Consider the following 14,449-nt stretch of genomic DNA (forward strand, 5'->3'; position numbering starts at 1 on the left):
CTCCTCCTCCTTCTCTCTCTGTCTCTGTCTCTGTCTCTCTCTGTCTCTGTCTCTCTCTGTCTCTCTGTCTCCCCACCCCCCCAGGGTTTCTCTGGAGCCTTTCCTGGAACTCACTCTGTACCACAGGCTGGTCTTGAACTCACAGAGATTCGCCTGGCTCTGCCTCCTGAGTGCTGGGATCAAAGGCGTGCACCACCACTACCCAACTTCCAACTTCCCTCTCGATTAGAAAAAAATCCTGCGATAGAATAAGATTCAACTAGAGGATCGTTTTTTGCCCTCAGCTGCTTCTGTGTCTCCTGGGTAACTAGAAATGTGGTGGCACATGCCTTTAATCCCAGCACTTGGGAAGCAGAGGCAGGTGGATCTCTGTGAGTTCCTGGCCAGTCTGGTCTAGAAAGCGAGTTCCAGGAGCGGTTACACAGAGGAAACCCTGTTTCTCATCTCTGCGTCCTTGCATAATCATTTAATACCACCAGAGGGCGAGCAGATTCTGTGGCCTTAAACTTTTGAGAGTAGCGGGGTAGAGGGTGAGCTGTTAGAGCATGCATCTCTCTGTGGGCAACAACCAGGGCAGGGACGAAATGCCTTAAATGCCTTGACGCTGCCAGCCAAGCATTTCCGCTGGCTTCAGAATCTACGTGTGGCTCCTGAGACACAGGATTTAATCTACTAGTTGACAATCTCATACATGTGGATAAGGTGTTCTACTTTCCAGCATCCCTGCACGATCTGCTCCCCTCCTCCCGCCAAATCCCACTTTCATGCCTTCTTATTTTGTTTTTTTTGTTTGTTTGTTTGTTTTGTTTTGTTTTGTTTTGTTTTGTTTTTGACCCACAATGATTAACCAGGGCCACCAGCATGGGCACAGGTATGAAGCTATTCACTGGAACATTAGTGACTCACCAGTGGCTACATCATTGAAGACAATGACTTCCCCCTCAACAGCCCTCAACTATTATTAGCTCCCCTGGACCAGTGGGGACCCATGAGCCCTCCAACTATGACTGAATGTTGACAGAGTCCCTGTCTGTGAAGACCCTATGCAAGCAACTGTAGCTGTTGTGAGTTCATGAGTACCACAGCTACATCATGTCCCCAAGACAGTGTTTTGGAACACTCCTCTTTACTCATGCTTTCTGCCTTTTCCTTGATGTTCCCTGAGCCTTGGAGGGGGTAGTATAGGTGTCCTGTTTATGACTAAGCACTCAGTACTCACTTATTCTCAGGAACTTGACCAGCCATGAGCCTGGACAAAGGTTTAAAGTGAGAAATCCACGGAGTCTGCTCAAAGGGCAAAGGAATTTATTAGGGGAGAAAAACTCATGGTACAGAACAGAATTTTCACAGGTTCTGGAGTGCTGTGGTTCCGTAGTTCCCGCTGTCCAAGTCAGTCCCACATCCACGTCCCACAGGGGAGCGAAGAGGGTGGAGAGACTGTGCATCTCGGGTCCTAAGGGTAGCTGAGAGGCCACACCCCAGGGGCATGTACTTCAAGGTCATAGGCAGGTAGAGCAATTACCAGCTCCATCTCTAGGGCTATGCTTCAGGGTCATAGAACAGCTATCCACTACATCACCCTTTTTGTCTAAATAAGAAAGTTCTAACCTAACAGAAAACTATACTCAATAGGAACGATTATCAAGTATTGTCCAGGAGAGGGGAAAGGTAATAACATAAACAAAAACAGAAATACAACCAGCAAGAACAACATCAAACAAGAGACTCATGCTAAAATCCAGAAATGCCCACAACATAGGTAAATGACGTGTTACAGAGATTACTCCAATAGCTGTCCTAGTCTAAAAAAATCTAACTTTAGTATCTGAAATTTCTTAACTAAGACATGGGAGGATTGTAATTGTAACTATCTAGTCTTCAACCCCATCAAAAGAACCCTGAGAAGGAACATAATAATACCTGAGAAAACAGGAAATGCAAGCAAGCAATTTTTGAAAAATTGCGGGAATAGACAGAGACAGCTGGCAGCCTGGACAGTCACTTAAAGTTTCTCAGTATCATTGGGGCATCCATTTTGGCTATGGGCCTATAATATCTGATAAACCATTTCAGAAGCAGGAATTTTGAGAGACCATCTTACTTGTCTTGAAAAGGTTCAGTCGCCTTGTGTCCTGCTCATCCAGAAAGGGCAGCATGCATACTGTCAGCAGGCAAGGGCACTTCTTTGCCCCGCAGGCCATTTTGTGCCAAGAGGAAGACATCTTCCAAATGGGGTGTCTTAGAAGTCCAACCTTCTCTTGGGAGTAGATCGGTGCTGCCAGGAGCAATCGTGTCTCACATTAACAGAATTCTAAGTTGTCAAAACATTGAAATGCCATATTCTCTAGGTCTATGAAGTGTTTGAAGATTAACTATCCATCTGACATATGTTTCTGTAAATACGGAAAACCTAACATAACTATAGAAATGACAAGCATGGGGGATTATTAATCTGTAAATCTTATCTACCTAAATAACCTAAGGACTAAGGCTTCACATAACAAGGTAAACAGTCTGTAAATAGATGTACAGTATAAGGACAATGACCTCAAAATTGTGACAATACACAAAATATCCTAAACGGGTAGAAATGTATAGTGCAGTATTGTAACAATATCCTTAATATGTGTCAATATACAAAATATCCTAAACAGAGGTAGAACATTCATACAGTATGGTGAATATAATTTTGTATTTGTAACAATATACAAAATATTTCAAATAGGAGTAGGGACATGTGAACAATATGACGATTATAGTTTTGAATTTGTGTCAATATACAAGTTATCTTATATAAAAATAGAAAAATGGTTTTTACATTTGCATCAATATACAAGAATCCATATCAGTGCAAATTATCTAAGGCTGACAGTTTGCTAAATTAGTTTATTAGTAGATACAATAATCTACCTTAATATTCTATACCTATCTATTCCCCTTTTCTTTTTTTTCCAAAAAGAATCCTGTATCTCGCCGGGTGATGGTGGCGCATGCCTGTAATCCCAACACTCGGGAGGCAGAGCCAGGCACAGTGAGTTCGAGGCCAGCCTGGTCTCCAAATCGAGTTCCAGGAAAGGTGCAAAACTACACAGAGAAACCCTGTCTCAAAAAAACAAACAAAAAAATCCTGAATCTAAATTTTGTTGTTCCATTCCCAACTCAATAACAACTTATCCATAAAACCCTGAGAAAATGAAAACTTTTGGGAGGGAGGGCATCATTTTTAAAAATTTGTTTCTTGTTTAGGGGGCAACAGCACCTTTATGGGATCCTGTAAGAAAGCAAGTTTCAATAGCTGTAATGTTTGTAGCTAGTCTCAGAGTAATGGTTACCTGAGGTTCTGGCTAGAAGTGTAATAGGATGGACCATCGCGTTTTGGAATTGTCCCGAAGAGTTTGCAGTCCAAAGCTGATCATTGAGTAATAGTCTTAGGTACAATGACATCTTTTTATGTATTCTATTCTCTTGATTTTGGAATAACAGTTGTTAATCTCTCCCAAAAAATTATTGCAGGCTCTTTGCCAGTATTCATTAACTTTCCTTAAAGAGGAAATTTCCTCATCAAGTGGTGGTGGCACACGCCTTTAATCCCAGCACTTGGGAGGCAGAGCCAGGCGGATCTCTGTGAGTTCGAGGCCAGCCTGGGCTGCAGAGTGAGATCCAGGAAAGGCGCAAAGCTACACAGGGAAACCCTGTCTCGAAAAACCAAAAACAAACAAACAAACAAACAAAAAAGGTACTGCAATTTCTGTTGAGTCCATTCCTGTCAATTGACAAAGTCTTAGTTTTCCTTTCAGAATCAAATCAGAGATCTTTTCCATATGTCTTTAATTTCTTACTTGGTTTATGTGGTAGAAATATCCATTCCAATATAATATCTTCCCTTTACATCAAAACCCCTGTGTCTGGAGTGTCTGGAGGGGGGTATGACCAGAACACAGTTAAGTTCTGGATCCACACCAGTGTGCTCTGTTTATGTACAGCCTCAATGGTTGGCAGCTGTTTTTTTTTTTTTTGAGCTGAGGGTCGAACCTAGGGCCTTGCACTTGCTAGGCAAGTACTCTACCACTGAGCTAAATCCCCAACCCCGGCTGTTTTTTTTTTTATAGTGTCTTATAATATTATTTTCAGAAACATGGGGGTTGGGGATTTAGATCAGTGGTAGAGCGCTTGCCTAGCAAGAGCAAGGCCCTGGGTTTGGTCCTCAGCTCTGGAAAAAAAAAAAGAAAGAAACATGAATTGGTCTCTATTCCATTTCTGAGACTGGAGGAATGTTTATCTGGGTATTGCATTGTTGTAATAAATCTCGGCCCCAAAGATTCATTGCTATATTAGTCATATGTGGCTTCAGCCTCACTGTCTGTCTTTCTGGCTCTATGTATTTAACCCATCTCACATTTTGTTTTAACTGAGATAGGGTTTCAATCCCTAGAAACTGGACACCTACCTCTTGAAGAGGCCAATTTGGATGCTATGATTTTGATATAATTATAGTCACATCTGCATCTGTGTCTATTAAGCCTTCTAGAATAATTTTTTCTTGGGGGAGGGTTGAGACAGGGTTTCTCTGTATAGCTTTGGGGCCTGTCCTGGAACTCAATTTGTAGACTAGACTGGTCTCAAACTCACAGAGATCTGCCTGGCTCTGCCTCCCATGTGCCACCATTGCCTTTAATTCCAGCACTAGGGAGGCAGAGGCAGGAGTGAGATCCAGGACAGGCACTAAAGCTACACAGAGAAACCCTGTCAGAAAACAAAACAAAACAAAACAAAGAAACAAACAAGGCGTATGCCACCACTGCCCAGCCTAGAACAATGTTTTTAATTTGTAGTCTAAGCTTTGGTCTTTGTTCCTTTATGGAAATCTGTCAATATATTAATTTTATGGTGTTTGTTGGATTTTTTTTTTTTTTTGCAGGAGCTAAGGACCAAACCCAGGGCCTTGTGCTTGCTAGGCAAGTGCTCTACCACTGAGCTAAATCCCCAACCCAGCTAAATCCCCAACCCAGAATTTTTGATCATCTACCAAAACTGTAGATTTGTTTCAGTGTAGTATTGTTTTGTATATTAGGCATTGGGTTAATATTCCTAGGGAAGAATTTCCTCCACAATGACTGGATATGATTGGACCATGTTCGATTTGGGGGCCTGGGAGAGGCCCCCCTCAAGGTGTTTCCCATCGGTAAATGGTTGCCTTGTATGTTTCTTGTTGATCTGTATCCATTGGTCCATTGTTGGCCTTTGCCGCATCTTCTGCATAAGGTTGGGGTCTCCTGTTAGGGTTATTTCTAAAAGAAGCATTGTTTTTAGGAATGCCCTGTGTACAATTCCTTCTTATATGACCTGGTTTATTACAGTTAAAACATTTGGTATTTTGATGTCTCCTTCCACCTTGGAAATCAACTCTCCTATCCAAGCCTCTTCATCACACTTAAGAGACTCAATATGGTTTGTGTGTTGAATCCATTCCTTTATGGGTGTTGGTTTAATCTTTAAAGGTACAAGTATCCTTTTTATTCTATATAGCATTATCAAAAGCCAAAGATCGAATTAATATTTGTCTTTTGTTTTGTTTTGTTTTGTTTTGTTTTGTTTTGTTTTGTTCTGTTTTGTTGAGACAGTGTTTCTCTGTGTAGCTTTGTGCCTTTCCTGGAACTCGATTTGGAGACCAGGTTGGCCTTGAACTCGCAGAGACCCACCTGCCTCTGCCTCCCAAATGCTGGGATTAAAGGCATGTGCTACTACCACCCGGCTATTTGTCTTTTTAAAAAATAATTTATTTAATTTTTATTTTATGTGCATTGGTGTGAGGGTGTCAGAACTCCTGGAACTGGAGTTACAGACAACTGTGAGCTGCCATGTGGGTGCTGGGAATTGAACCTGGGTCCTCTGGAATAGCAGCCAGTGTCTTAACCACTGTGCCATCTCTCCAGCCCCTAATATTTGTCTTAATTCATGTTCTGATATTGTCTTGTTTATAGCCATGGTCAGTCTTTGTAAAAAATCAGTAAATGGTTCTTTTGACCCCTGGAAGACTTTTGTATATAGCTCAGTTGGTCTTTCTGATTCTGGAATTTTTTCCCAAGCATTTTAGGCTGCTGTATGGCATATGGATAATGTATGCTTATCAAAGGTAGAGTGTACATTAATATCATTGAAGCAGCCCTCATCAAGAATTTGATCTTGGGAGATCTCAAAATCTCTAATCTTATCTTGTTGTTCAAGGGTATTTTTAGCTTTTAGATACTTTTTTCTATTATTTTATTTTGTGTGTATTGATGTTTTGCCTGCATGCATATCTGTGCACCATGTGTTTACCTGGCACCCACAGAAGCTTAAGTCTTAAAGCCTTAAGACACCTAGAACTGGAGTTACAGGTGATGGGAACTGAGTCCAGGTTCTCTAGAAGAGCAGGCAGTGCTCTTAACCACTGAGAGGTTTGTTGTTGTTTGTTTTTGTTTAATTCCTGGCTGTCCTGGAACTCGCTTTGGAGACCAGGCTGTCCTCGAACTCAGAGATCCACCTGCCTCTGCCTCCCGAGTGCTGGGATTAGAGGCGTGCATCACCACCACCCAGCACCAGTGAGTTTTTAAAGCTTACTTTTCAGACTCTCAGTCTCTGTCCCACCCTCACTTACCCTACCCCACCTTGCACTCTGGACCCTCTGCTGTAATTCTTTAGCTTTCTGGGCTGCTGGAGCTCCAACCCCCCTTTTGTTGTCTTGGAAAATTACTTCTCTTCAAGTATAACAACCTTCCTTGATGCCTAGTCCAAATTGGATGCTCTGTTCTGGGCCTCTGCCTTCCATGTTCTGGGTTGAATGGCTAATTGGATTAGTTTGTCCCCTCAGTGACTCCAGGAAAGCTCTGGAAGCAGAAGAAAGTGGCCTGCAGAAGGAAAAGTGATTGACATCCAAATGGGCTTAAGTTATGATCACTAAATGCTTTGGAAGTCCTGGTTTTGGAAGCCCCATTATCCATTTGGGGTTCTAGAAGCACCGATCTGTGTGAGGAAGTGGGGGGAACTGTGGAGGTTGTTGGCTGTATTCTCATCCAAGGAAGAGAGCAAAACTGGACTGGCATCTGCTTCTGAGTTGATTCCTACTCCCTTTGCCCAGAGTGTGCCTGCCCACAAGGATACTCTCTCTTTCTCAGAGCACCAGCTGGACTGCTTTACCTCTCAGTCCTTCTTCTCCTCCTCTGAGCTGACAGGAATTCAGCATTTCTTGGAAGCTGTGTAGAAGCTTCACTGATATACATCACTGATATATTTAGCACCTGTATATACACATCTGTTGTGTGCTGGGAGCAGGTAAACAGCTTGATTCTGCAGTGACTATGGCCTAGTGGGAGCCAGGCAAGGATGCTTCAGGTGCACTGGTCATTTCCTGGCTGGAGCCTAAATGAAGAGTTCAGCAGAGATCCCCTTAAAGGGGGAGTTGTAGAGACCCACAGAGGTTTCCTAGTAAGAAATCACTCAGGGTCTGAGAATCTGTGCTTGCTTTACCCAGCAGGGCTGCATAAGGGGATGATTTGACCATGGGCGTAGTTACTGGGTGTTTGGAAGGGTCGTCACTTGGCTGTGCAGTTAGCTTTGATCTAGCCAGGGGGAGGTCTTTCACTCCACCCATTGGCATTGTTATAAAAAGTCCTTTGAATAAATAATGGAAAAAATAAATGAATAAATACCGTTGGGTATTGACCCAGGTCCTCCCGAAGCTATCCTATATTTCTGTCTTTCTCCTCTTTGCTATCTTTCTAATATTTTCTTATCCCTCTCTCCTCATAAGAACCCTGGAAGAGGTGGGGACTGGCCTCACACAGGGAATGCAGGGTGTTGTCACTGCAGCAAGCTCAGAAGTCTCAAAGGATCCTGTTCTCGCCAGTGAGGAAGTCAGAGTCTGGAGATGAGAAGGTTAGATTAGCAAGGGAAACAGAGCCGGACTACCATTCAAGTTCTTCACTCCCTGGGAATGCAAGAGACATAAGAGGGTGGTGAGTTAGAGGGACAGTGGGTGATGGGACCTAACTTCATGAGGTCCACCTGGCATACAGAGACTATTCCTCCAGAATAAGAGCATACATTGGAACACCAGCAGTGAAGCAGTTGTGGCGGTTAGGGTAGTTTGGCTTCACAAGAGTAAACTGGAAAGACCTTGTTGACTAACTAGGTTGTAGGTTAGAAGAGCAGGGAAGTGGGCTGGTAAGTTCAGCAGTTAAGAACATGATATTTTTGCAGAGGACTCAAATTTGCTTCCCAGCATCCATTATGGGTATCTTACAACTGCCTGTAACTCATCTCCAAGGGATCCTAGGCCTCTGGCCTCCAAGAGCACCTATATTCATGGGCACATACCTGCCCCCCAACCATGTAATTTAAAATAATAAAAATAAGCTGGGAAGGCTCACAGGATAAGAGCACTGACTGCTCTTCCAGAGGTCCTGAGTTCAATTCCCAGCAACCACATGGTGGCTCACAACCATCTGTAATGAGATCTGGTGCCCTCTTCTGGCCTGCAGTCATACGTGCTGTATACATAATAAATTTTAAAAAATCTTAAAAAAAAAATAAGCTGGGAGTGGTGGTGCATGCCTTTAATCCCAGCATTGGGGAGGCAGAAACAGGTGGATCTCTGTGAGTTCCAGGCCAGCCTGGTCTACAGAAAGAGCTCCAGGATAGCCACTACTACATAAAGAGACCCTGTCTCATAAAACCACACATATACACATACACTATACATGACATATAAATATAATTTATAAAAAATTATATTTACATATTGTATATATGTAGGTGTTGTTTCTCTGTTCTGCCAGCTGGCTCCCAAATAACTACACAGAGACTTATTATTAATTAGAAATGCTTGACTGATAGCTTAGACTTGTTACTAACTAGCCCTTACATCTTAAATTAACTCATATTTCTTATCTATGCTCTACTATGTGGCGGTACCTTTTTTTTGGCATAGCATAATTCATCTCCTGCTTCCTCTGTGTCCTGCTGGCAACTCTCTTTGACCCTGCTCTTCTTCTTCCCAGCATCCTTTTAATTTTGTTCTCCCACCTAAATTCTTTTTGCCTAGCTATTGACCATTAGCTCTTTATTAATCCAAATCAGAAGGTTGATAGGAAATCACAACATGTCCACACGGTTGGGCTTTCCCGGTGGACCGCCTAGTTATTTCCGGTTCAAAATAGCCATTTCCAGGTCAGAACATCTTGTGACTAGGACTCTGTGGCTTTACATGGTTGTGTAAAACCTACGGCCATGTAATCTACGCGCATGCATGGAGTAGCCACATGCGGTCCTGTACGCATGCGCAGCTCACTCTTTAAAAAGCAGGCGCCATTTTGCACAGGTCTCTCTCCTCTTCTTCTCTTCTCTCCTCTCCTCACTCATGTGTGTGCTTCACACAGGCCTGTCACCTCTATCCTCTATCCTATATTAATAAACAGCTCTTCTGTGCATTTGTCGTGTTCGGGACGTGTTCCTCGCAGAGTAAGAGCACTGCCAAATAACTAACAAAGGTGCCTTGGCAAAGACACATCTTCACAGTGCACAAAAAGATTATTCCATAACATATATATATTCTATATTTACATATAAACAAATATATTTTTCTTATATATAATATATGTATATAATATTATATATAATTTTATATTATAAATATACTTATATATTTAATATAAACAATATATTTATTGTTTATAAATCATAAAAAAGGAATCAGGTTGTCATCCAGAGTTCAGGATAGTGTCAAGTCTGTAGATAAGAATTGAAGAGAGCTGGGCATCATTAATCCCAGCACTTAGGAAGCAGAAGCAGGTAGATCTCTGGAAGTTCAAGGCCATCTTGGTCCACACAGAGAAACCCTGTCTTGCTGTCTTGAAAAACCAAAACAACAACAACAAAAATCTGAAGAGACAGCAGGGTCATTTATTGTGAAAGGAGGGGATTATTGGTCCTGGTTGCCCATATTAACCCAACTCTGGGGTGGCTGAAGCAGAAGAATAGTCAGCCGGAGGCCACCCTGTGAACGGATTTTTCTTTGGGACACCAGCTCACAAAAAAATGACACAGAGACTTGCTATTAATCATGAAAGCTAGGCCTATAGCTCAGGCTTGTCCCACTAGCTTGCAACTTTTTACTTTTTTTTCATCTTGCAATTCCTGTTTCCTTTCTCTGTCCTCTGGCATCTCTCCTGCACACCTAGATTCATCTCTTTTCCTCTTCCTCTGCCTGGAAGTGATGCTTATCCTCTTCCCACCTAAATTCTTTTTGCCTAGCTACTGACCATTCAGCTCTTTATTAAGCCAATCAGAAGGTGCTTTGGCAAAGACACATCTTCACAGTGTACAAAAAAAGATTATTCCACAACATGTCTCCCTTTTTGTCTAAATAAAAAAAGAAAGGTTTTAATTCCAAGACAGTAAAACTATATTCAGTAAGAACAATTATCAGGGCCTGGCAGTGATGGTGCATGCCTTTAATCCCAGCACTCAGGAGGCAGAGCCAGGCAGATCTCTGTGAGTTCAAGGCCAGCCTGATGGACAGGCACCAAAAAGTACACAGAGAAATCCTGTCTCAAAAAAAAAAAAAAAAAAAAAAAAGAAATAAAGAACAATTATTAAGTAAGAATTACATTCACAATGTCCAGTCCATTTGTATTTGGCAAATTTAGAGAAAATACTCCATTTTCTATCATATATTGGTGAGTCCAAAGTTTTGTACTTAATTTACTTTTTGTCCTAATTTGTATTACCAACCTAAAACTATTTTTTTTTTTTTAGATCTCAAAACATTTTCACAGGTGGTAGTAGTGAACACCTTTAATCCCTGCACTTGGGAGGCAGAGGCAGGCAGATCTCTGTGAGTTTGAGGCCAGCCTGGTCTACCAGAATGAGTTCTAGGACAGGCTCCAAAGCTACACAGAGAAACCCTAACTCAAAAAACCAAAAACCAACAAACAAAAAATATCTGACAGACTTTTGTATGAAGCAGGAATTTTGAAGGACTGTCTTACCTTGTCTTGGCAAAGCTCAGCAGTTGTCTTCTTTTGTGTCTTGATTATCTAAATGGGATGCATTCTGTCAGCAGTTGAGGCAAGGGTAGTTTCTTAGCTCAGTGGCTAACTTGCCACAAATGAAAGTGAACTCCATATGGAGGTTTTTCAATGCCCACAATCCTCTTTTGGAATAATTGATGCTGCAAGGAGCAGACGTGACACACTGTCATGAAAAGCCCCATGTTATTAAAACATTAAAATGCCATATTCTGTAGGTCTATGAAGTGTTTGAAGACTATCTATTTAAAATATTTCTCTGACTTACCTTGAAGATATACATAACATGACTATAGGTTTGATTGCTTGGGATAACTAACTACTAACGTGTATTTCTTTACTATCCTAAATAGCTTTCAAGGATTGGAACTTTACATTACATCTTTAGATGAGCTGCATAGGTACAATACCTTAAATAAGAAATAGAAAAACATATAATACAGTATAATAAAAATAGCCTTAAATTTGTATCAATATACAAAAATATCTTAAACAAGAGTAAAAACAGATATTGAGTATGTTCTAACAAAAATAACCTTAAACTTGTATCAATACAAAAATCCATACTGGCTGGGCAGTGGTGGTGCATGCCTGTAATCCCAGCACTCGGGAGGCAGAGGCAGGTGGATATCTGTGAGTTCAAGGCCAGCCTGGTCTACAGAGCTAGTCCAGGACAGACTCCAAAGCTACAGAGAAGGCCTGTCTCAAACCCCTCCCAAAATCCATACTGATGTAAAATATTCGAGATTAATTGTCCCATTTATTTATTTATTTATTCACTTATTTATCCACTTATTTGTTTGTTTGTTTATTCATTCATTTGTTTGTTTATTTGTCTGTCTATCTATCTATCTATCTATCTATCTATCTATCTATCTATCTATCCATCCATCCATCCATCCATCCATCCATCCATCCATCTATCCATCTATCTATCTATCTATTTATTTATGTTTTTCAAGACAGGAGACAGAACCAGGTGGATCTCTGTGAGTTCAAGGCCATCCTGGGCTACAGAGTGAGTTCCAGGAAAGGTGGCAAAGCTAAACAAGAAACTCTACCTCAAACCGCCCCCCCCCAAAAAAAAAAGATTTTCAGGCATGGGCTGGAGAGATGGCTCAATGGTTAAGAACAGTGGCTGTGTCAGGCAGTGGTGGTGCACTCCTTTAATCCCACCCATCACTCAGGAGACAGAACCAGGCGGATCTGAGTTCGAGGCCAGCCTGGTCTACAGAGTGAATTCCAGGACAGGCTCCAAAGCTACACAGAGAAACCTTGTCTCAAAAAACAAAACAAAAAACAAACAAACAAACAAACAAAAAAGTCTAGATCCTTTGGGAGCTGGAGAGATAGCTCAGAGATTGGGAGCACTGGGCTGCTCTTCCTGAGGACTTGAGTTCAATTCCCAGCAACCACCATGGTGACTCACAAACCATCTATAATGATATCTGGTGCCCTCTTCTGGCTAGTGTATAAATAAATAAGTACATATTAAAAAAAAAAAAAAAGAACAGTGGCTGCTCTTCCAGAGGTTCTGAGTTCTATTCCTAGCAACCACATGATGGCTCACAATCATCTAAAATAGGATCTGATGGTTTCTCTGGCATGCAGGTAGACATGCAGAGCACTCAATACATAAAATGAAAGTAATTAAAATAAAATAAAAATAATTTCATGCAGTTTCCCCTGAACACACCTGATTCTCTTTAACCTTGAATGGATCCACAGCCCTTCATTTTCTGTGGAAGCAAAAGCATAACCTCTTCCCCAATGCAATACATTTTTTGAATTTTATTTTAAAGTTAAGGTATTCCTAAAGTATCTAGGCTGGTTTAATTCAGCAGTCCCTCTTAACAATCCTGTGGTTCTTAGAAGCTGTCATTCACTCATCAACAATCAAAAAATTCAAAGTCTACAAAACACCATATAGGATCCAGAGTCTCTGTGTATTTTCCATCTTTATGTGGCTTAGCCTTTCTATATTATTTTATTCTCTCTTTAAAGACTTTACCTTATTAGTTTTAAACTATTTTTTCTATGACTGTCTACCCATTTTCTTTTTTTTTAAAGCCTATACACATTTTTTAAACACACTGTAACCTGTTTAGAGTCCCCCACCCCCAACCTGGATCTGTCTTTACTGAGTACCTGCAGCTGTTCTCTGACCACAAGAGACAAATCTTAAACTGCCATGTCATCTGCCCTGAGGCTCAGCGTAGCACATGGTGCTGGCCCACGGTCCTAGCAGCCAGCCTGCAGGCTTCAGCCCACAGGCAGCAGCACCTCTGTATGCAGAGCACTGGCCCGCAAGAGAGACCACAGGACTAGAAAGCCACATCTGGCTCCTTGTCCTGAACTTTTCTTAGCTTTCCTAGGCCCTATCTTTGGATTTTTGAGCCCTACTTTGGGCACCATACGTAGATGGATTTTTCTTTGGGCTACCAGTTCACAAAAACTGACACAGACTTATTATTAATTATGAAAGGTTAGCCTATAACGTAGGCTTGTCCCACTAGCTCTTGTAACTTAACCCATTTATATGAATCTATATTTTGCCTCATGGCGTTTTACCTCTTTGATCTTGCATCTCCTGTTTCCTCTCGTGTCTCTCCCATGCCTAGATTCATCTCTTCTCCTCTCTCTTTGCCCGGAAGTCCTGCCTGTCCTCTCCTGTCTAGCTATTGTCCATTCAGCTCTTTATTATTTTTCAAGACAGGGTTTCTCCTTGTAGCATCCCTGCCTATCCTGGATCTCACTCATAGACCAGGCTGGCCTCAAACACACAGAGATCCGCCTGCCTCTGCCTTCTGAGTGCTGGGATTAAAGGCGTGAGCCACCACCGCTGGTTACAGCCAGATCTTGTTTGACATGGCAGATTTTTTTTTTTTTCAGTTGAAGTTCCCTTTTCTCAGATGACTTTGGCTTGTGCCAAGTTCACATAAAACTAGCTAAGACACTGGGCTATGTAGTGAGCCTTTGCCTGAAGAGTGGGGTGGGAGGTGTTCATCTTCTGACGCTCGTACCAGTGAGGGTTGTTGCTAACAAGCTTGTGCCATCCTTTCCCCAGTAATCCCGACTCCTTAACACTTTCAGGGCTTGTGGAGGTGACACACCAGTCAACCCCAGTTGACAACAGTGACACCCTCCCAGGGGCCTGTGGTCACCCGAGACTGTTAGTTTGGCAAGATGTTTGTACTAGCCAATATCCAAGGCTATGACTGCCTTTTCAGATCCCCTCCCCCTCTTGGCTCTGGACATTGCACTGTCCCTAGCCTTGGCCGAGTGTCTCTATAATCCTCTACTGGGCCTTCACCAGCTTAGTCTGTAGCAACCCTCTGCTGGCGCCAGAGGTTAAGGTGGGGGAGGTGGGGCCTAAGGTTGTG

This window comes from Onychomys torridus, chromosome 5 (genome assembly GCF_903995425.1).
Source record: "Onychomys torridus chromosome 5, mOncTor1.1, whole genome shotgun sequence".
NCBI classification, from domain to species: domain Eukaryota; kingdom Metazoa; phylum Chordata; class Mammalia; order Rodentia; family Cricetidae; genus Onychomys; species Onychomys torridus.